Genomic DNA, 23466 nt, shown 5'->3' with positions numbered 1-23466 from the left:
TCTTTCTTTCTTTTTCTTTCTTTTTTTCTTTCTTTCCTTTTCTTTCCTTCCTTCTTTCCTTCCTCCTTTCCTTTCTTTTCAGCAGGTTACAAAGCCAAGCCCTTTGCACTCTGCCTCATGAAGCACTGTCATATTAAATGACATGGTGAGAATGTTGCAGACAATCCCAACCCTCTGAGCCCTCTCTTTTTAGTTTGTCTCTAGGTAGTTTGCTTTATGAAAAATCTGGAACTCCAAATAACTCTGGCAGCATTGCAAAATTATTCCACACTATAAAACTAAGTTCCTAAACCACAGTTCAGAGCACTGATGATGTCTTACCTGAGGTCAGATTTTGGGGTGCCCAGTACCTTAAAAGAGTGTGAATGCCCATGATTTACAGCAGTGAAGCCTCATATGGTGATTGCTTTTTAAAAATTAAAATCTAGATAATGTAAATATTCAGCTTAATTCATAAACCACTGCTTCACTGTCACTCTAAATTAAGTAGCTCTACTGCCTCTAGAAAAGTAAATATAAATGAACAGAAGTGATTCATTCCCACAGAATCCTCTTTTCACCCTGTGATTAAAAGTGGTTATTTCCATATTCATCTTCATGATTTGCTCATGGATTTCCAGATGAGAGTTCTAGAAGATAAGCTGGCACAAGGGTACCCTATAAGGTGGCAAAATATGTTCCTAAGGGAATACCTGGGAAGGTCAGAGCAATGCAGGATCAAAACGGTTTAATATAAACATACAAGCACATGCAAAATTTGAGATATTATGTGTTCTCTTATTTTATTAATTTGAGAGGTGTCAAAAAACTCCAGAACTAAACCCATTAAAACACAACTAGAAGAGATCAGTTGCATCCATTATAACACAACATAATTAATTCTGTGGAACTCCAATTTCCTTCAATCTTATCTACAGCAGTTCTGTGACTAGGAGTCAATGGGAACTATAAAAAGGGGGTGATTTTCCTCTGTTGGATGTGGCTGTTGAGGTGAAAGCTGGAAATCCTGATTATGGGTACTAAGATGTTGGATGATGAAGTTTATAAATTGACAGGATGGTCACTGGATCAGATGCAGCCCAACTTGGGATGATTCACATTTTCCTTTAGGAATCACGTGGAACCAGAATATCCCTTGTGGTCCAGAAAACAACCAAAATGTTATTCCTTTCCATTGGATAGCTTTGTCATTTTGTCATGATGTATTCCCAGTAAAACCTAGGATTCTAAAGATGTAAACTCAATCAACCTGAAATCCTCCTCTTCTCCAAAATGCCCACTGCTCTGTTTTAATTAGGTTGACTCATGTTTCAAAGGCACAGTGAACATCCTCTCTCCCCATGGGTGGTCCTTCAGAGCCTTGGGTGAGAGTTCTCTCATTAAAATTGTACTTCTGAAACTGAGCTAATTTCTACAGATTCCTTGGATAGTCCCTGAGACACAATCAGCACAACCCACAGAGTTCAGAGCATATGTTGGATTATCCTAAATTATGTTTTTCAAAGCAACAGATTAATTATGCCCTATTTCTCTATATTTTCCATCAGGAAGGAGGGAGGGAATGAGGGTAAAAAAAGTGATAGAATTGAGACAGACACACAGCATTAGAAGGTTCAGTCCAAACAGACTTTGCCAAAGCTACATTCAGCTGATTAGCAGCATCTTATAGTGGGCAGCAAATTAAGGTCAAATCATATGAAGTGTGTAGTAACAGGTTTTTTATTGCTGCTGCAACCTCCTCCCTTTACTTTCCTCACATCAGATCAAGTCTAAATTCTGTTCAGGTCTTCATTCATACCCATCCTGTTTCAATATGCAATTGAAGCTCAGCTGAAATGACACTGAAAAAACATCATCACCATCATGTGCCTCTCAAACGCTTTGGGGATGAAGCTCTGACCCTCTAGAAACCCTTTAGGACAAAGGATTTTGCCCCAAGATTTCACAATTTCACCAGAGTGTATAATAGCATTCTATTATTTTATTCTATTCTATTATTATAAATTCTCCAATATTCCCCTACTTCCTTGGATACTCTGTGGAGATGGTTTATCCTAAGCTTTTAAAATACCTACAAGAACAGTGCTGCAGGCACAGCTTCACAAGTTGGTTTCTCACAGGAACATAGGATCTGCCCATCCTGGTCAGCCTTTGACAAAAACTTTTGAAAACAATGGGAACATTTTCTAAAATCAAATCCAAAGAAAAGCAAGCTACGAAAGGCAAAGCTTTATTGATCTTCAGCACTGGGAGAACCAATTCAGCAGCCTCCAGAGGATGCAATCCATTAAGACAAGAACTAAAGGTGTCCCAAAGCCCTCATTTCTGCAGGGCTGCATTATTAATGACCCTCATGGCTGCAGGTGGCACAGAGCTACATCCAAGGAGCCTCTTTGGGTTTTCTCATCCCAAAAGACAATTAAGGAGAAGATTAAAGGTGAACCAGGACAACAAAATAAAGGAGAGACCACCAATGGTACACAAGAGTCAGCAAAACTTGGGGCAAAGTTTGGTGGTTCATCTGTGCATTGGTAACCTTGAAGACATCCATGGTTTTAAAGAGGAATTAGGAACTGGTAGCACAGAATAACTGAGTTATCTTCACATAATTCCTGGTTCAGCCCAGTCTGGTGACCTGGCATCTCTAAGTCTTTTGTGTTGTCCCCTGGGAATGTATTCTGCATCCAAGACCAGTTTTCATTGGAGGCACCGGCCAAAAAAACACCACCAAAAATAAACCCTGTAAAAGCCAAACCCTCTGCATGCAGTAGAAAAGGTGAATTCACATTTTATGGTATTTCTTTCCTCATATCCCAGAGTTCATGTCTGTCCCTGGGGTTTGTTGCCAGCTGGAGTCGATGAGGCATGGGATGAGTTTGTGTGTTTTTCTAAAACCTGTGTCTCACTGGGGAGATCGGGGCAGGGACACAAAGGAAAAGGAAGGGAATGATCTTCCCTCAGTAAATAAAACTAAATGTCTGATAACCTGAAATCAGCACAGTGTGAGGCTGTTTTGGACAGGTAGAATAAATTTTGTGATGGAGTCTGGGTAGGTTGGTACACAGAGGACTCTCCAGGGCACAGCTTGGCTGCCATTAACATGCCCAAAGAACTGGATATTTTATTGAGCATTGTTTTATTCGGGAACAGCCATGAAATGAAAACTCTGCGTGAGGCAGAGGATAATTTTTTCCAATAATATTTTGCACATTTTGGGTGTGTGCAGGTCTCCCACTTAGACAAAACCAAAAGTTTGTGGCATGGATTCAGATGTCCTTTGGGTTGTTTAATTTCATCTAGAATTGCTTGACTCTAAATGTTTACAAAAACCTTTCTTGATGGGCCATAACCACAGGTTTTACAGAAATAATTCTGGCTCATATTCTGCACAGGAGTGGTAGTATTCTGTGTTATCTACAAGTCAGCAATGGAAATAAACATAATTTTAAATCAAAATAATGTGGGGTAACATGAAAATAACTGTTCTAAAACAAAACAAAACACAACAAAAAAAATCCCAAACCCAACCCAAACATTAAGGCTTACAGGTCATAAATTTGTAGGTGAATAAATCCTAATAGTTATTCAGTGATGGTTATCCAGCCCCAATCCAAAAGACCATCACCAGCATCTCTCTAAAACGGAAATTCATCTGTTTTTTTCTTTTTCCCTTGCCTTTTTAATGTGTTTTCCAAAGCAACCCAAATGCCCCAGTTTGCTCACACATGTAGGGACCTCCTGAAGACGATCTACATCTCTGAAGACAAAAGTAGCAGCTTCTGCTGAGTGACTTGAGTGAGAAATGAGGACATCGAGTACTTCCCATCTAGGTGGCTTCAGTATTACAGACACACTCAGGATTAATTTAGCTCTGAGTACCAGCTGTACCTCCTCTTATCCCTATTATAAGGAATAACACAACATTGTCTTTTTTACTCTTTCAGGATGCTTTCCTTTCAACTCTTTTAAGTTATTAGTGCTTGTTTGCATTAACTGAGAGGTAGTTGAAATTTCTTCACATAAGAACACGTGAATTCCTTCCTTGTGCTGACCCTCTGGAGAAATGAGATGTCCAGCACTGTAAATAAACCCACTGGAGTGCTTTGAAAGACTGCCAGTTCTTCACACCTGTATTAGGTTGTGGACATCTCTCTCCCCAGCTGTAGCCACGCTGAAAAGAACATTAATCCCAGTCAGCTTGGAGACACTAATCCTTGCTGCTCTGCCTCCCATCTGCCCAACATAGGAGCATTGCCTAACCCAATTTACTCCAGATAAATTGGATTAGCTTTAATACTGGGAAAATTTAGATTAGATATTAGGAAGAAATTCTTCCCTGGGAGGGTGGGGAGGCCCTGGCACAGGTTGCCCTGAGAAGTTGTGGCTGTCCCATCCCTAGAAGTGTCCAAGATCAGCTTGGATGGGGCTTGGAGCAACCTGGGCTAGTGGAAGGTGTCCCTGCTGTGATGAGGGCATTGGAATGAGATGATCTTTAAAGTCCATTCCAACCCAAACCACTCTGTGATTCTGTGATAAAATAAGGCTTTGCTAACAAGGCCAGTGGGATACAATTGGATTTAGGGAATACTCTCCCTAAACCTGAATCCTCCCAAACTTGGATCTGCTCAGCGGCAGATTCAAGAGGTGGAGATGAGATGATGGAGTTGGTTGGAGCGATGGTGTCTTCAGGCAACTTCAGGATTGTAAAACAACTGCACAGACTCCAGACTTCAAAACTCATAAGCCCAAGGTTTATGACACAGCTGTTTGGGTTTTTTTCCCTTTTTCTTCTAAGGACTATTCCTTATTTCTGATGTTCATAATTTTAACCACCAAATCGTAGATTCATTTTGCCATTCTTGACAGAGCAGGTGAAAATGGGGCTTAGTAATGCACATGTGCTAATTTTCTGACTAGAAAAATTTTTCAGGAAAAGAAAATGCGGAACAAATTCTCCTGCTATTTCATTTGCCATTTAATTGATATGTTGGTACCACACAAACGATGCATTGTCAGTTCAATTTGTTCAACTCTTGTTGTGTTACTTGTTTTTATCCCTCCTTACTTCCCCCTTCCCCAACACATAACCAACATATCATTTTGCATCCCATGTGGGATTTCTCTGCTCTAACCTAGTAAATCTTTTAATTCCTAATTTGCTATTCTGCTCTAATCGATTCACCCATGAAAGAACCTGGAAGGCTGAAGCCGAGAAAAATCACTTTCATTTTCTCAGCTACTTCTTAGTGGTTTAAATGTAAAATACACATGCAGTGCACAGTTTGGGATCTCAGATTTTTATCATCCAAGTGTTGCAGAACCGAGTCAAACCTGATCAGGTTTTTGATGAAAGGATAAAGATTCAAGTCTAGGCTGGAACCACTTAATAATGGTGAGATACTGAAAAAAAAGTAGTTGCATAACAGCAAGGAACAGTTCATGAGAGAGGCTGAAATTTGACTCCAAATCACTGGTGGGAAATGTGGATATCAGCACAACTTGTCCAAAGCAGGGCTTAGAGATTAATTAACCTTGCTGTTTAGTTATCAGAGATTGCCATTTGAATTACTGATTCAATTTAAAGCGCTAAAATAGCAAATGGACAATCTATATTTAATTGTAAATACTATTTCTGTTTGTCATTTACATTTTTAGCTTTTTTCCCCCCTAAAAGAAATGTTGATTGATAAGTGATTTGGGACACAGGGTTTGGAAATTCTTTTTTATAACTGGGGAATGTTTTTCAAGAAGATTTTAAATGGATACATATATCTTAATTTCTTTTTTTAAGTTCATTTTGCCATATTGGTTCAAGCCATATGGTTCATTCTGATTTACTTTTTAGCAATTCCTAATTTAATTATGAATTACCGTCTAAGAATTGAGGAGGAATTAAAAACACATTTGGAAATGCACACACAGAATGCTTTAAGCCCCTCAGCCCTGCGTGAGGAAGGAAAAACAAAGTTCCTCATGACATTGAATTTTATTTATAATTACGTGATGTCCTGAACAAGGGAAGTATCATGTGGTGTTACTGAACTGACTGTACTGCTCCTGGTCAAAGAGTTCTTCCCAGCTAATTATTAGCATTTAAATTATAAGCAGAGATATTTTAATCTCTTTTTGCTGTTAATAAAAAAAGCCTGACACCCCCATTGCATGAATCATATTTTGACTTCAGTCACTTATTTGGTTAAAGAGGAAGCTTATAGTGACTGCTCTCCTAATTCAGATATGATAATAGAGTTTGCAATTTTTTTTCCATTAGCACATTGTGACCTCTAAAGGTTCTCCCAGCTTCCAAACTGCACATTATTTGTGATGGTTTCAGTCAGCCTTGTTTTCCTGGAAATCAAAGCTGAATTCCTCTGATTGTGTTCAGGGGCTTTAATTGTCAGGATGCAGAGTAGGTGTTCATCCTACAGGGTTTCTTCAGCAAAGACTAACAAAAATTAGTCTTGTTGCTCCAGTAGTCCCATTCTGCACCTAATTCCAGGTCATCCCTTTGAAGGGATGTCCCATCCCTGGAAGTGTTCAAGACCTGGCTGGAATGGGGCTCTGAGCTACCTGGAAATTGTCCCTGTCCATGGAAGGAAGTTGGAACAAGATGTTCTTTGAGGTCCCTTCCAGCCCATTCTCTAGGATTCTATGATAATTTCTGCTTTCCCCACAAATCAGGTTTCAAAGTTTCTTTTCAAAATTTACTGTGAATGGTGACAAACATGGAGGCTGAGGACTTCTGCAAGATTTGTCTCTCAAGCATAATTTCAAGTTTTGTTTTTTCCATTTCACTTCCCAAATCTCTCCTGTTACAAGCCTAATTTTGGGGTTGGTGAGTACCTTCCACAGGAGTGGGGTTGGCTTTAAGTTGTACCCACCCTCCCTGCCCCACAGCAGGGAGAACCTCCCAACTTGCTACCATTTACTAGACACATTAAGAATTCTCCAAGATCTCTTCCTTCAGCTCCCACAGGGTCTGTGGGCTTAAAAATGCCAACAGCACTAAGACAGACAGACCCTTATTATAAAAAAAAAAAAAAAAATCTGATGTGCCAATGTGAACTACAAAAGAGAAAAAGAAAACAACTCAGAAAGGAAAAAAACCCTTCTGAAGAGAAGTGCCAGTTGTACTCTGACTTCTGAACATCTCTCGAGCACTGAAAACAGACGTGAAGAAAATGCTCTAAAATTGTTCCTGTTGTTATTGTCACTAAGGAAACAACTTCCCAGGAATCTGCAAGTTGAGTATACAGACACTTTGATGTGCAGCCAACTCTCTCTTCCAACACACTTCCCAGCTCTCTGGTGAGGCAGGTCTGTCCACCAAGGGAGATCTCTCCTCTCTCCCTCAGCTGAGTCCTGACTTCACGTGGGGATTGAACTCTGATGCTCCAGAAAAGCCCTAATCCAGACTTGCCACAACACGAGATATCAAAGCACAGAGTCATGACTAAGCCAAGGGATTTTGCCTTAAGATACTCCTCTCTGAATCCAACAGCTCTGCCAGGAGAGCTAGAATAGCACAGGAGCTTGGGAATGTGGGAGGCACGAGGCAGAATTATCTCTCTCTGTTCGCTTGTGGTGGTTTTTTTCAGCCACACACACCCCACACACAATAATTGAGATGTGTACTGGGTTGGATTGAGGCAAACAGGGTGTGTACAAGTTGTTTAAACTCTTCAGCCCTTCAAATAGAGTGGCCACCTGCAAACTGCCTACTGGGAATGATGCATGAGATTTGGTAACCCCTGCATTGTGCCCAGGCATTGTTAAGAAGAAGATTAGTTGACCTGTCTGCAAACCCATTCAAAATGCCACACAAATAGTTTAACATTCATTTAATAATAATTTAATAACAGTTTAGTGACCAAATTCCAGAAGTCCAGGTTGTTTTCTAGTGGTGCAGTTCTCTGCATGAGCACAGTCAATGTATTCCACAGCTGTAGAGTCCCTTATACCACAAAGAACTTGATAAATAACATCTTCTGCTGAAAAACATTCAAACAGAAGCATGCCTGCAGATATCCTCTGTCTGCAGTTCTGCTGCAGACTAAGAAGCAGAGAGTGGCTAAATAAATAGAGAAGAGACATAGCACAGAACAGGCAGCAACTAAAGAACAGAAGTATTTGTTTAATTGCTGGAGACTAAGCCAAGGTTGAAAGAAAAGGGGCCAAAAAGAGTACGTGGAAAGGCTTTACTAATATAAAATCATTTCAGAGCATTTGAGTGTTGAAAATATTTTCTTGTTATCATGGACAGGTGTCCATGTCAGATTCGACTTCCTAAGGCTCCTTGGGAGTGCCAAGGAGGGCTTATGTACATTTATCCAAGAACCAGAACATCAGAACATCTCCCTGGAGACAAGTTTATTCCTGGTATGTCCCTAACTCCGTGCTTGAGACTTCTATTTCCCATCCCCTTGTGTAAAAGGTAATCTGGCCCTCTGTAACTCTCCTTTGTGAGGCCTCTAGACCAAAAATGCTTAAAAGGTCTAAAAGCAAAGCTGTTCTGTCCAAGTAAACAGCTGGACCATGGTGAATCCATCTGTCAATGGCACCAATTCAATAACCAGGGAGCAATCCTCTCCCAAGGAAAAAAATCTCTGTGTCCAGCCAGCCAGGAGCCTTTGCTTTTATGTTAAATCCATCACCCACCTTTGGATCAGAAGTGATTTCTCAGCTACTTGTTTGTGAGTAAGAAGGAGCTCAGGGCAGTGAGCTGAGCAGCCAAAAACCATCAGTGGTTGTTTCATAGAGGGGGCAAGGAAAAGAAATGGTTTTAATGTTATAAAACACATCAGGTCGGGGACCTTCCTTGGCCTTGAGGTCAAGTCACATGTGATCACTTTTACTCACTCTGCTGAACTGTTTACTACCAGTTAGATTGGCCTCATCCAAACTGCCTGTGAGATCAAACTCTGGGCCATGGTGCTCTCTGAGGGTTGGTTGCAACTGTCCCATTTGCCTTATTCATTAAATATTTACCTTATTTATTAAATATTGCATAGAGAGCAACACTTTTGGAAATCAGATTCTCCCAGGTTCCTGCAGACTGTTGCTGTTCCCCTCCTTTTGGAGCAGTGTAAATGATTATCTGCTTTCCTAACCATTCCCAGCCTCATTGGTATTCCTGACCGAGCCAAGGAAATGCACCACTGCCGAAGAGATCTCAGCGAAAACACTTTCTTCCCATCCAGGGAGATTCATTTTATCTCGAAAAGACAACAAAAATTTCTGTCACTGTGTGTTGCAGAGATAAAAAGGCACATTGCAGACAGAACCCAAGCAGTTCATAAATGTTTGACGACGAGTCTGTGCCTGTCAGAGCACACGAGAACTCTGACGTGAGCTTTCCTCAGATAATTCCTTAACTACCAATTTAGGATAATGACAGCGATACTTTTAAGAAACCCTTTGGGAGAAGAGTAAGTATTCTCTTTTAAATCCTATAAATCTGTAAAGGAAATATTTTGATGGTTTATTTTTGCTTTCAATCTATTAACTGCAGTGTCCCATCCTCGCCATGGAAGGCCTTTGTTTTGTGAAGGAGAGTTAAGAGAGTGTTTTACAAATCAAAGTGGATTTTCTTCCAGTAACTTTAGAGAGATACTTTGTGAACATTTATAGATAACCAAGTCATCCCAGAATCCTGTAATGGACAGTGGAGGGAAAAAAACCAACTATTTTGGGGCACAAGACGTCTGAATGATTTAAAATTTCTCCCTCTAGGAAAAAAAAATTGAATTTTATATTCTCCCACTCCTTAGATATATTGTAGAAATTTGTGTAGATATGATGGGAGAGAGTCTGTTTACAAGGGCATGTAGTGACAGGACAAGGGAAAATGGTTTTAAACTGAAAGAGAGTAGGTTTAGACTGAAAATTAGGAAGAAATTCTTCCCTGTGAGGGTGGTGAGACTCCTGGTACAGGTTGCCCAGAGAAGCTGTGGATGCCCCATCCCTGCAAGTGTCCAAGGCCAGCTTGGACAGGGCTTGGAGCAACCTGGGCTAATGAAAGGTGTCCCTGACCATGGCAGGGGGGTGGGATGAGCTGATCTTTAAGGTCCCTTCAAATCCAGGCCACTCTATGATTCTATGATATAAATATCTTACAGAAACCTATTTAAATTGTAACTCTCCAGGTGTCTCGTGCAACGTGTTGTGCTTTTGCAATGGAACTTCATTGGTTTTGAAGGCACACGTTGAGTAAATCAGCAAATGAACGAACAAGTTTCAGTATTTAGACTGATTCGTCTAAATTATTTATTTTTAAAAAGTTCAAAGAACTTTGGTAGGATATTTGCTAAAAGACATTGAGAAATCAGGGTCATGTCTCGTTTATTCAATGGTATTGTAGTAAGGCCAAGTTGCAACAAGCAGGAAGAATATACCTGACAAACATTTCAGCATTGCTGACACAAATAACACAATTCCTTCCCTAAACTCGTTGCCCAGCACTGCACAGGAGCTCTTCCAAAGGTGCTCACAGGAAATTAAAAGGGAAAACTCAAAACAGCAGGTGGAGCAACGTGCAGGTCACACTGCTTTGTATTGTAACTCCTGGGTCACTGAAGACAGCAGTCCACTGATAGAGACTATAAAGAATAAGGTGTGGGATCATATAGAACATTTTGTAAAGCCAGGCATGAAAATACAGAGCTGCCAGCCATGGAGCTCATCTTAATGTTGGCTGAAGTCACAATATTAGTAGGAAGAGTCTTAGTCCCTACTGGACAAAGAGGAAGCACAGCAAAGAAGGATACTTAATGATAACAGCATGTGGGGGAGTGGAAAGTACTTGGAGGAACATGCATTCACTCTTTTGCACATTGGATTATTAAATGGACTGGCAAGCCACTATGGATTATTTTGCTGAGAGTGGAAGAGTTTATATCTTAGAGATGAGAACTTTGTGGAAGGCTTAGGGCAGCTTTAGGTGATGTCACTACTCTACTGGGTTCAATTCAGAACCCATTAGATTTTTATTTGTTCATGTTCCCTGACATCAGTAATTTTTCTTAGCCTTATTTATCTTAGAGGAGCAAAAATTGCCACAAAGGTTAATACAATCCTCAGAAGTGCTGAAAATCAAGGCAGGAGGATGTTGGGAAAACATTCTGATTTGGTTATCTCCATGAAGCAAAGTCTTGAGATGCATTTTGAGGAAAGATGGAGTTATTACTTTTTTTAGTAAGAAAAGAAATTCTTGGAGATTATTACCTTCTTTTATCAGAGGATGGTGAGACCCTGGAACAAGTTGCCCAGAGAAGCTGTGGGCAAGTGTCCAAGGCCAGGTTGGACGGGGTTTGGAGCCACCTGGGATAGTGGAAGGTGTCCCTGCCCATGGCAGGGGGTTGGAATGGGCCCTTTGCAACCCAAACCATTCTATGATTCCATGATTCCATGATTCTATGATTCTGTGTTGAGGGCACTTGTAGACATGTGAAACAAGGGAGGCTCAGCCATCTCCAAGTCTTTCCTTTTCCTCATTCCTGATACAAATGCACTTTCTGGATATTTTTGTACAGACTGGGATCTCTGGTCTGTTCTTCTACCTGTTGCAGGTTAAAATAAACACTGGGATCCTAAAGCTGGTGATTTTTCTGTCACACAGAACTAGCAGCACAGCAGGATGATGCATTTTGGACACAGCAGAGGGTATAGAAAAATTCTGCATATTGGAACCAGCCTGCGAATCACAACCTGTAACGTTTCGGGTTAAAGCTTTCAGAGCTGATTTATAAAATGCAAGTTTGAACAAGCTGCTAAAGAGAGTGATATGGATTAGCTTGGCCACACTCTCAGACACACCTGCATATTCCTTCCAATCTGGCCAGTTTACATGGAATGGGGAGATCTGTTCATTTTTTTCTCAGATCATCTTGTCTGGCTTTCCTGGTTCTTCCACAGCACTCACTGCCCAGAATTCCCCCATAGTTAATGGAGGTAAAAAGGGTGTCCAATTCATGTGAATTATTTTAGAAACCCGAGATCAAAAGAATTGAAATCTGGATTCCACAGATTTCATTGTTGTAAAGGCAACATTCAATAAATGCCTTTTAATCCCACCCAGAAGTCTGCACACATAAAACATTGTATTTTAGAGCAAGTACCTAGAGGAGAAACAAAAGGAAAATTATATAAAATGATATATGATTGCCAGAAAATTCAGAACACCTCTGTTTAAATGAAAGTGTTTTTCAATTTAGACATTTTGGTATATGACATGCAGCAGGCAATAGTCTGTCACTTCATGAAGAATAATATCAAGTGAGAGTTTCTCCAGCCAGTGAAGAAATGAACAGTGTGTCAACGTTCAGGTGAACTTCTTTATCACCTTTTAAGAAAATGGCCATGAGTTCCAAATTATCTAAGTTGTCCAGTTGAGCTTTCCCATTGTTGTTTTCATACCCACATTTTTAATGACGTTTAACACTGTGATCTTCTGGCTGTGAATAGATTTGGCAACGAGTCACATCCAAGGTGCTGCATAATGCAGCAGTGGTGGACATGAAACCACTGCAAAATATGCATAATCTATTTATTGAAGTTTGTCTCAGAAGCTCTTTGGGAATGGTAAAGAAGTTAATTATGTCCTTGTTCTAATTCAGTAGGGACAGTGGGAAGGAAAGCGAGAGGTCAATTTAGTGAGACAATAAAGTCAAAAGGGAGACTCTTAGTCTGAACAATCCATTTTTATTTTTGCTAGGAAGATGTGAGATTTGTTTTGCCAGATGAAGATGCTACAGGTAAAGTGGATTCTTTTTTTCTTTCAGGGAGAGTTTCATCAGAGGTTTTTCCAAACTGATGCACACAAATCTCCCCAGAAGAGCTTGAGATGCTGCGTCTATCAGAATGACATTAAACCCTGGTGCTTTGAAGCTCTAAATAGGTCATGTTTTGCTTTAATCACCTTGGACCCACCTCTATGATTTGTGGAGACAGAGAAAATGCCAGAAAAATGAAAGCGGACGAAAGCAGCACAAACCTTCACCAAAGAAAGTGTGTGGTTGACATTCTTCATTCATAAAAGGAGAGTTTGGAGAGACTGAAACAATCAGGTTGTAAAGGCAACAGCACTTTGGGATCTGAACAAAAGGTCTTTTTGCATTAAAAATGCTAAATTCCAGGGAACCTACATCTCAAGGAAGAAGAAAGGGAGTCTCAACGAAAAACTCCAGACTGAAGCTGGGGAATCACAAACATTCAAAGAATCCAGAAGTTCTTCCTAGAAGGAGAGAGCAACCTGAGCAACAAAAGAAGTGTGTCTTGGGCACCCAAAAGGTCAGGATGACGTCAGAATATTCAGCCAAGCTGTCTGAGGAAACTGAAGCCAGATCATAGGTGTGAATCCAGCACATTTGCTGTGGATTGACCTTTTCCTCTGCTTGAGATTAAGACAGTGATGATGCACAGATGAAGGGAGAATGGTGAGGTATCAGGGCAGAGCCACCATGGACCAGTGAGCTGTACAAGGAAACAGGCTGAGAATAATTCAGTGTGAATTATATAGGGAGAAACACACTCTCTGGATTATTCAAGCACAGGATAACCAGGAGCTGCCTGTGACAGCTGAATCTGGAGAAAGGCAAATGCAGTCTCAAGGTTGTCTCAGGAAATGTCCAGGAATGATTTGGAGCCAAAGAGATACACCTGCAATGTAGTAATTCAGTAATTCTTCTCTGGACCAGAATCTTTCGTGTGATCCTGAGACAGCAATACAAAAGGGTATTTCCAAGCCCTGCACGTATAAAAATCAAATAACTCTTTGTGTGTGTGGTAAGAGCACCGTGTCCAAGATTTGATCAGCCTCATTCTAAATCATCAGGAGGGATGAGAAACCCAGGACAGAATTCAGACTGCAGATTAAACCATCTTAGTGGTATTTATTGAAGACTTGTTAGGCTAAAGAGTTACAGAGCTCAGTCTATAATAGATAAATGTATTTATCTGTATTGACTGGGCAGTGGCCAGGGGCCAGAATCAGTAGCCTAAAAGCTGGTGTTTGGTGCACCAATACCCCAGGGGATTTAACCTGCCCTCACACAGAGGGGAAATGATGTACTGTAGATAAACATCATGCCTACAGATCCCTAATGGGTGTTAGATACCCCAGAGGATTTCAAAAGACACTTAACACCTATGTTTAAGTGACTGAATCACGTCTTAAATCTCCTTTTACTATAACAGGAGTTTCTGTTCTTGGGTACAGGTAGACACATCAAAACCCACATCTATGTTTAGGTGTCTTGATCTGTGAGCTGAATCCCATTTCTGGTCAGCTTGATAGAAAAATACCTTAGCAAAAGAGACCTGCAAGTCTTCCATACAGAGGAAAGGGAATGAGCTGAATACCAGAGGTGAATATCTGTCAGGGGTACACTTGCTGGGGGAACCACAAAGGTCCTGACATGCTTTTCTTCTCCTCTTCTGAATAAAAGTCAGACTTTGGTAGCCTGTGAAGGCTCTTTGCCATCACCATTGTTACAACATCCAGCTGTGGTACAAAGAACAAGTCAGAGAACAAAAAGCTGGAGAATATAGAGCAGTGTCCAGAGGTTTGAACGCTGCAGAGAAACAACTTCCACATGGCTGATATTGGCTTTTCACGCTGCTCTCTCTGCAGCCACCAAGAGCTGCTCTGTAATGAAGTTTGTTCCAGCTGTTCACCCACTGCCTGTAATCATCTCTAACTGACCCATTCAGCAGCACAAAAACCCCATCCAAGCTGTCAAACTCCACGCAACCCCAGTGAATGAGTGTGGCTTGTGGCATCCGAGGCTGCAGTGGCAGCTGTGACACATTCCCAGCCTTAGTCATGAAGAGCTTGAGCATCTGCAGTGTTTCGGATGCTCTCTCATCTCCTCTGCATCTTAAGCTGGAGCACAAAACTCCTGGAAGGGATCCAAAGATCCAGCTCTCTAAACCACAGGAAATGAGTAACTTTACTAACTTTAACTTGGGTCTTTATATAATGCACTTGTGCTGGCTTCTTTAGAGAGCTTGTTTCTAGGCCAAGAGAGAAAGTTCTGTTGTGTGTCCAAAATTTTAGATGTACACTAAGCTCAAGCTCCTATTTGGCTTTTGGTACTAATTATATCAATTTAAGAATTTAGATACATATAAAATGTCATTATAAAAATATTTCTTTTAAAAAGGAAATGCTTTATACTTATGGCCACGAACGTGCCGTTTTATATTTTTGTAAAAAAATAAAAAAAAACCCCAACCTTCTGTAAACCTATTGCAAAAATGGGACAGTAAGAACAGAAACAACAATGTTGTGACTTAATAAAGTCTTTCCATTCCAGGAAAAGGAATTAATAGCTAAGGATCTCTTAGCTATTTTCAACTCCCTTTCCAAATATATATAATTTCTTTCTGCTGCAGGGAAATGTATCTCTTACTGCTACAACTTTAACTCCAGCCTATACATCACTGTGTTCAGAAAGGTTCATGTTTTTATTTCTTTTCTGCATTATTTGGATTTCAGTAAACAATTTTAAAGACCATAATTAAGGAGGAAGGTGTTAATTAAATCTATTTATCAGTGGACTTTGTTAGCTTAGGACAGAGGGTGAATGCATTAAAATGAAGAAAGCACTTAGCCATTGATATTTGGCAAAAAGCTGGCTTTCAGGTCACCTAGTTCTAAGCATCACAAGTGGTCCAAGCTGGTTAAAATGTATTTCACATGGTGCCAACCCTAAGCTAATGAGGTCTGGTCAGCATTCATCTCCATCTTCGTGCAACTTCCAGTCCCCCATTCACGAACAGGGGATATTAGATGAGATCTGGAGCTTTGCACAGCTCCTGGCTGGCTCAGAGAACAGGCAGAGAGGGTTTGCATCTGCCTGCAGAAAATCCTGTGGCTGTCCAGGATGTCTCCCTGTTCACAAAATTACATATGAGCTTCCCCACCTGTTCACAAAATTACATATGAGCTTCAGTTGGCAAATCCCTCTTAGTAATTGGACAGAAGGAGGAAGTGTCGATACACTAAGGAAGCCTCTGAGGTTTAAAAAAAAAATCAATGAATCATTAAAAAAAAAAAAGACAACTAGATAGGAGGTTGCCTGGGACATGTGGCACGAATTCTCCAACAGCTGAGTCTGCCCTTCATCGAGTAAAGGGAAGATGTGGGTGAGGAAGATGTGGGGTCCACCACAGAGATCTTGAGCTTTTCAGAAAACTCACCACCTATCACAATTTGCTATTCCCATGAGCTGGCAAAATATTATCAGCCTTCCCCTCTGAGCAAAGATGGGAGCAAGACAGGAATCCCACTCCATGGAGATGCTTCTGAGACACCATGGAAGGATCCACCTCAGTGGTTGTGGATGTGTCTCTGAGTCAGCTGCTGCAAGAACATCCATGGGGTGACTCATCTGACCCACTTCAGGCAGGGATGAACCCCCCTCCTCACTTCTGATACAGGGAATTAGGGGGATTGGTTTCAATGTGACCATTTAGTTTTCAGATGCTTGAGTGAGAGTAGATGAACATCATCCAGGCAGCCAAACACTCCTGAATGAGAAAGCCTTCCTCCTCATGAAGTGAACAATAGTTTTGCCAAGGACCATTGAGGGCCAAGTTTTCACCTTGAGAAAGAGGAAATTTTTGCCCCTCCACTCCTCAGAGATGGACCTGATGATACACCTACTGCCCAGCAATTAAAAGCTTCATTCAGCCAGGTTTCCCTTCAATAAAGAGTTTTTCCTTAAGAATCTTCACAGAATCAGATGCAGTGAGAAAAAGAAGCAAAACTTGCCTCGTTCTGAGGAACAAATAAATAAAAATAAAAAATCTGGGCTATTAACCCACCACAGAGATTAAAACATCTCTTCCTGCCCCAACCCTCAGCTCCATTTAGCAAACCAACAAATCATAGATAACAGACCATAATTATCCTTCCATTTGCAGCTCCTGAGCAATCGTGACCCTACCATCTCTAATGGGGTGCAAAAGCCACTGTGGCTGAGGCTTCTTGGGAAATGCCACAACACTGGATGGACAAACCCACAAACAGATGTGGCAGATGTTTAATGTTGTATGTTCAGTAAGTAACTCTTGGGCTTCAATATCCCCAATGTGTTATAAATATATTTATATTTATATGTATATAAATTATTAAAATATATTTATAAATATATTTTAATAAATAAATTATTATTGCTCTTGCCATAACTATTATTGAGAAGAATTCGACCATACACATGTTTATCCCCCTTTCTATCAGTTTTAGAGTGAATTAGGAATTGCACTAACAAAAAGTAAAATTATTGAGTTACTTTGTTAGGTTTTGGTGCTTGTTTTCATTTTTAAAAAGGGTATTAAGCAGAGATTGTTACACCTTCTAAAGCTTTCTTTAAAACAATATGGTAATTCAATAGATCAGAGCAGCTTCACAGCAAAGTCCTACCTTAAGCCATCCAAGAATAAAATATGACACCTGAATGAGCAGGGATGAGACTTTCAGGATGTCTCCAGGGCAGATTAATGTCAGATGCAAATCAGCTCATTCCATGGGGTGATTATCTCAGAAGAATTTGTATTCAGCAGTAGCCCAGAACCAGAGCAGCAACCGAGTCCCTGCAACCACATCCGTGCACTTCTGCAGGACCCTTCCCAAGGGAATATTCCTCAGCACAACAGCCATGCAGCTTTAAATGCTCTGTGTGATGACGTTCCTGCCTTTTCTTTAGAAGATGGAACAGTTTGTCATAAGAAGTTCAGCCCTGAAATTACTAATCCTGCTCCAGAGGTGAGCCCACCAGTTTGCACAGGAACACAGTCAATGAGCTGCAGTGAGTTACATAAACAAGGCTGGAACAATCCAGCGAGTTTTACACACATTCCTGATTTTGTGGAGGTAAAAAGTCAAGGCTAAGGAGGCAGATCAATAAACTGACAGAGCAAAAGGTGGGCAGAGAATCAAACAACGGCAGAGCAATGGGGTGAGGACATTCTGCTGTGAAGCTTCTGAAAAAAAAAATCTGCTTCTCTTCCCGTGTATTTGTGCCCACTCAATTACAATCCAAACAGCGTCTCAGCAGCCACAGCAGACACGTGAATCTCAGTACTTGTGGAAAAGTACCAAATACCTTTCTGTATGCAAAGCATTTCTTAAGAACAGAACAAGTTCAGCACACCAAGGGAACTGGGAAAGTGTCTCATCAGGGATGCTGTGTACTGGGAAGAAGGAATACTCTGAAACAGCTTGTTTCAGTGGTGCTACAGCTAACCCTGATGATACAGGATCAGCAAAGATGACTTTTAAGTTGTGGATGGGAAAAAAGAGGGATTTGCTCACTGCTGCATTTACATCCCTTTTAGTAGAGTTGTTCCACTTCTGTCCTGATGTGGAAAACTCACCCCAAAATCCCGCTGTTTGCAGTATGTACCAAATCACAGGTGGTATGGGATGGCTGGAAGGTGAAAGGAGAAGAGGGATTGGAAACCAAGGAACATGAGCCAACAAAAAAATTCACTTCATTGACTTAAAGGTTGTGGCTGCACCCCCTGGGCCAAGGAATGGGGTGAAATAAAATTCAGTATCTCCTCTGACTTCTATGTCCTTGCATCAGTTTAACTCTCCTGAAAACAGTGCCAAATAAATAACTCCTCTGTTAAAGCAGAACTAACTGTTACAGACCTGATATCTCTGCAGGTCTCTCTGCCAGAGATGAATTAGAACACGATCCTGTCCTAAATTTGCTTTTTCTCAGTGATTCTGCACTCAAATACTCTGCTTTCCTTTAAAGATAATTTTAGGAATTAGACTGTTTGTACTAAGTGTGCTCAGAAGGAAGGAAAGGAAAACAAAATCTGCTACATTGGAATGAATCAGCTTGGGGACACAGGTCTCAACTTCTCAAAGGCATAGGCACATATGGAACTCAACCCCGGAAAAAATATCTCCAGGATGCCAGCTCAGTCAGCCAAATGAAGAGAAATGTGATGCACAGAGGTCTGAGTGTGATCAACAGCACAGCCCACAGTCTCAGAAATCTCTGGTTCTCTCTCCCTGTTATCATCCCACAACAAAGCTCCTGCCTTGGTGTTTGTGAGCTTCCCAAAAACACTGACAGCAGATCTGGACACAGATCCGTGTGGCTTTGGCCCCACTGTGCAAACAACAGACATCTTAAACCTACAGGGAGGAAGGAGCCCTCCAATTCCTCACAGGGACCCCAAGGAATGATGGAAGGCTAAAGCCAAGGAGCCATCACAAGGCTAGTTCTCTGTTTAAAGAGAAATAAGTGTATTTATCACACAGAAAGCCCACCCTGACCTTTGAGGGCGTGCAGTGTCAATGGTTATCCTTCCAGTCATGTGCACATGCCTCTGACTGGAGAAAACAAAACCACCAGAAACCTTCCACTCCTGAATGAGATGAACTGCCTGGACAATAACAGATGCTATTGCCTGGACAATAACAGATCAACTGGAGCTGTCCTGAATGACAACAAAGCAGCAACCTCTGCCTGCAGCACAGAGGGACAGGTGGGGATAAAGGTACAAGACCACAACCCAAAACTGTAACCAGGACAACAAGCAGACATCAACTTTAATCCAACTCCCATTATTGCACTGTCCAGCATTCCTTAATTATCCACCAAATTGCAGCAGCATTGCCTTACCCACCCCACAGGACAACTTCTTCCGAGCCACCTCCAGCGTGTTTTGCATTGGCCAAAGACAGATGCTTGTATAACACGTTCCTTCTCTGCAGCTACACCAGCAGCACTTTAAGGAGTTTGCCTTCCTGCTGTCCTTAGCCTTAAGTAACCAAACATTCCCTTTAATAAGCCACGGGAACATTTCCCTGCTGTACCTGACCAGCGCTGCACAGGCTGAACAGAGAAGTGAGGTGGCCGTGCACCCAAAGAACAGCAAAGGAAAACTCCTTTGTTGTTTGTTGGCTCCAACAGATTAAATAAAAATATTCCAAAAGCTCCTTCACTTCCATGTTGTGGTATCAGTCCAGCACTTGCACCGCAATTAACACGCACCAGAGGGATGGGAATTGATAATACCCTGGGAAAGAATCAGGTCACTTTGCTGCCTTTTTCACTTTAGTTAATATTTCCTTCTTATTATAGTTCCCTCCTGTGCTACTCCAATATATCCTTCAAGCTAAAGCCCAGATTCTGTTTACCTGCAGATCAGATGCAGAGGAAATCCACTGACTTCCAGGGAGTTCTTCCAGACCTGCTTCTACATGAGTGGGATGATTGGTGATGAACACCGGGATGTCACTAACCAAATTCCCCTTTTTTTCCCAGGCATTTTCCAGTTCTGAACGACATGCTGCATTATCTCATTATCTTAATCCCCCTGGCTGCAAACTCCTCAGATTCCAACACACACCTGAAGGGTTCACGTCCTAAATTCTCAGCACATCGGAAACGAGCCTGTCCTGTGAGCCACCCCCCGACTTGAGATGTGCTTTGCATGAAGATGGTCTTATCGGAACCAGCTGTTCAAACCCTGATAAGGAGAAGTGCCCGGAGGCAAGCAGAGGTCAAAGGCACACTAACCGCAACCTCTCCTGCTACCCCACAGGAAAAGCGGGGATGTCCTGGTGCTCTGCTCGGAGGGTGAATCAGAGTTTCTGCGGCAGGTGAAGATGCAGAACTGCAAAGGGAGCCGGGGGCTCGGAAATGCCGCCAGCAGCAGCGGGGGCCGTTTAGCCATCACATTTTATTTACCAGCCATATTGTGTTAAAACCAGACGTGATTCCCATACCGAGCGCCTTAACCTGTCACCACTCGCGAAGGGAGATTGATTTGTTCGGGAAGAGCCAAACCTATGTGGAGGACGCATCCTCCGAGCCTACAGTTGTGCCGGAGGCAGGAAGCCTGCGTGCGATTCCCCGCTAAAGAAGTATTCCCAGGACCTGGGGAAGCGGAGGGAAGAGCCGGTAAATCAATGTCGAGACGAGCCGGCGGGTCCTGCTCGCTTTGCCGCTTTGGCGTCGCCGGGGTCTGGGGATGGGGCAGCGCCGGGGGGGAGCTGGGGAAGGAAGGAAAGGACTTACCATTGCAGCAGGGATCCGTCCCGGCGCTGGAGATGCCGCATCCCCGTGGTGCGGGGCGGGGCGGGGGCCGCGGGGGGACAGCGACCGGTCCAGCCCCGCCGGCTCCGCGCTCCCCCCCGGCCGGAGGAGGGGTCGGCGCCTCCGAAAGGAATCCAAATTCCTCCTCCTCCCTCGCCTGCCGGTCATGTCCGAGCTGCCTTCGCTCAGGGGATGGGCCAGCTCCTGGCCGTGAAGGAATTTGCCATCGCTAAGATATTAAAAAAACAAACAACCACCTAACCAAAAAAAAAAAAAAAAATCCGTAAGGATCGCCCCTGTCCTTGTGCACGTGTGGGATTTTCTCTCTTTTTTTTTTTTTATCTTTTGCTGGGGGGCTGTTGGTGCTCAGGGAGGGGCAGGGGACTGAAAGGGTGCTCAGGCTGGCTGAGATGCTCTGCCCGAGTGAGATGCTCCGGTGCGCTCGCCCCTGTCCCTGTGCCTGTGTGTGATTCTCATACCCAGACAATGCTCTGCAAAGCGAGCTGGTCCTGCGGAGAAATGCAAACACCTCCTCCCCCGAGTGCCTGAGGAAAGGGAAAGCGATAGGGAACCAATAGCTTCTCCTTGGCTGCTCTCATTAATATGGAGGAGGAAAAGAAACCAATGAGGAGAAGCAGGAGGAGGGATTTATTCAAATCAAGTTTTTTAAATCAACCCTTTTCCCCTTTTTTTTCCTCTCTTCCTATCTCCCCCAAATCTTTCTTCTCCGTGTCACCTTAGCCCCATTTCCCAGAGATTTTTTTATTTCTTATTTAATTAGTGTGCCAGAGTCAGCAGCAGACGGCGATGGGAGGGAGGGAGGATGGCATCGCTGCTGGGAGGGAGAGGGGCTGTGGGAGGGAGGATGAAGGGAGAGCCAATTTCCCCCTGAGCTGCCGAGAGTTGATTGCAAAGAAAAGTGGTAAAGTAGCTGCAGTTGAGGGAAACTGAGGGGAAGCAGGGCAGGAATTTCAGCTGGAAGCACCATTTGCAGATGGTATTTGCAGATGGGCAGGTGGCCTGCATCCAGGATGAGCCTTCTGAGCTTGGAAAAGCAGACACACACCTAGGAAGAGAAGGGATTGCACAGGAACAGCAGCATCTGCACTGTCCTGCATTGTCTCAGAGCTACACAGCAACAGCATCCCTGCACCACCAGTGCAGGATTTGTACCTGTTACTGGAAAACCAATGGAGTGGAGCTGTGGAAAGTGCTGAGATGGTTGGTGACAAAGGGAAGGGCTGTCCAGCTGTTTCCTGTGATTAGTACTAAGAGAAGAGCAGGGTGGCACATGTTGCCTGCAAGGTACATACATAAAAGCATCCAGTCAGTGACTCCCTTCTGCAGAGCACCCTTCAAGAGAAAGCTCTCCAGACCTGCAAAATGTTCCCTAAAGGAGCCTGAGCATCTGTAGCAGCCTTAGAGGAGCCTCTGACAGCACGTCCCATGGAGATACTGGTACACAATGTTTTTGCTGCTGCCAACCATGCTGCTCTCAGCCACACAGATCCATGTGAATGATTTGAGGAGCTGAATGCCCACATCCTCACCCAAATCCCATGAGACCTGTGCTGTGAGAGCAGCTGCCTGCTAATGAGGTTCTTCTAATTACCCTGAAATTTCATGATACCTACGTACCTACTATTACTCTTCCTATTGCGGAAGCCCTTTCCTCTTACCTGTCCAAAGAATGACCAACTCATTAAGGTTGGAAAAGACCTCCAAGACCATTGAGTCCCACCTTTGACCAAACACCACCATGTCAACTAAACCACAGCACTAAGTGACACATCCAGTCATTTCTTGAACACCTCCAGGGAAGGTGACTCCATCACCTCCCTGGGCAGCCCCTTCCAACGCTTGACAACCCTTTCAGTGAGGAAATTCTTCTTGATGTCCAACCTGAAGCTCCTCTGGTAGAACTTGAGGCCATGTCCTCTTGTCCAGGGGCTAGTTGCTGGGGAGAAGAGACTGAACCCCACCTACAACCTCCTTTCAGGTAGTTGTTGTGAAAAAGTCTCCCCTAGGCCTCCTTTTCTCCAGGTTTTTACCCCTTCCCCTTCATTTTCCGCATCTCCCACCTTCTATTTCCCTTAGCACGTAAATTAATTTCAAATAGTCCTTGCCTTTACTCTGCCCCCAGATTAAAAAAAGGAGAAAAAAAAAAACAATGTGGTTTTAAAAACAACTAAATCCATTACCTGTCCAGTGTGAAAATCCCTGACACAGTTGCTTACTTGTACATTGTAGCTCCCGTGGGTCTCAGCCCTGGTGCGGGAGCCTGGGTGGGACACAGTTCCACAACAGGAGCACAGACAGCCCTGCTCCCACTGCCTTGGCACAGGAACAGCCCCATGGCTGCACAGATTCCTTCCCTGGAGAAAGGCAGGCACAGACACAT

The 23466-nt window shown here is 42.7% G+C and overlaps 1 protein-coding gene across 10 annotated transcripts in view; it reads right to left on the bottom strand.

The window, feature by feature from the left end:
- The window catches only part of ADCYAP1R1 (ADCYAP receptor type I), a 144558-nt gene extending 122971 nt beyond the window's left edge, over positions 1–21587 (bottom strand). For 8 of the 10 annotated variants that reach the window (XM_027660578.1, XM_027660581.1, XM_027660583.1 and 5 more), the window contains exon 1: positions 21048–21340. The gene's annotated coding sequence lies outside the window, so the exon portion shown is untranslated. Of the gene's footprint in view, positions 1–17425; positions 17675–21047; positions 21341–21544 lie in introns of those variants that run through there. The other 2 variants (XM_027660579.1, XM_027660580.1) reach the window with 2 other exon arrangements.
- Positions 21588–23466: the final 1879 nt, after the last annotated feature.

Source organism: Corapipo altera, unplaced genomic scaffold (assembly GCF_003945725.1).
Source record: "Corapipo altera isolate COAL_440 unplaced genomic scaffold, ASM394572v1 126, whole genome shotgun sequence".
NCBI lineage: Eukaryota > Metazoa > Chordata > Aves > Passeriformes > Pipridae > Corapipo > Corapipo altera.
The sequence above is the reverse complement of the archived record's forward strand: the minus strand, read 5'-3'. Positions and strand labels throughout refer to the sequence as shown.